Source organism: Sinocyclocheilus anshuiensis, unplaced genomic scaffold, assembly GCF_001515605.1.
Source record: "Sinocyclocheilus anshuiensis isolate Anshui unplaced genomic scaffold, SAMN03320099.WGS_v1.1 scaffold283, whole genome shotgun sequence".
NCBI lineage: Eukaryota > Metazoa > Chordata > Actinopteri > Cypriniformes > Cyprinidae > Sinocyclocheilus > Sinocyclocheilus anshuiensis.
Window position 1 is genome coordinate 863400 of NW_015549605.1, and position 250 is coordinate 863649.

At 23.6% G+C, this 250-nt stretch overlaps 1 protein-coding gene across 1 annotated transcript in view; it reads right to left on the reverse strand.

Moving 5' to 3' along the window:
• LOC107658807 (myotubularin-related protein 5-like) overlaps positions 1-250 on the reverse strand; it is a 67244-nt gene that overhangs the window by 23232 nt on the left and 43762 nt on the right. The gene's annotated exons all lie outside the window — the stretch shown is intronic.

Sequence of the window (250 nt, forward strand, 5' to 3'; positions counted from 1 at the left end):
CCGATATGATTATTGTGTTCATAAACATGCTGAAGGTACAAAGCTAAATGTTTCATTTGAGTTTTAAGTAGATTAGTGATCAGGATACAGTGCTATTTTAGTATTATTTATGAAGCAGTATAGTGTTTATTCATATTTTAAGTTATCTATTTAAAGTTTTCATTTTAACTTTTTATTTTTTAGCAATTTTGTTACGTGCTTTGACATGTTTATTTGTTTTGTTAAAATATTTTTATTGTTCTTCTAATAA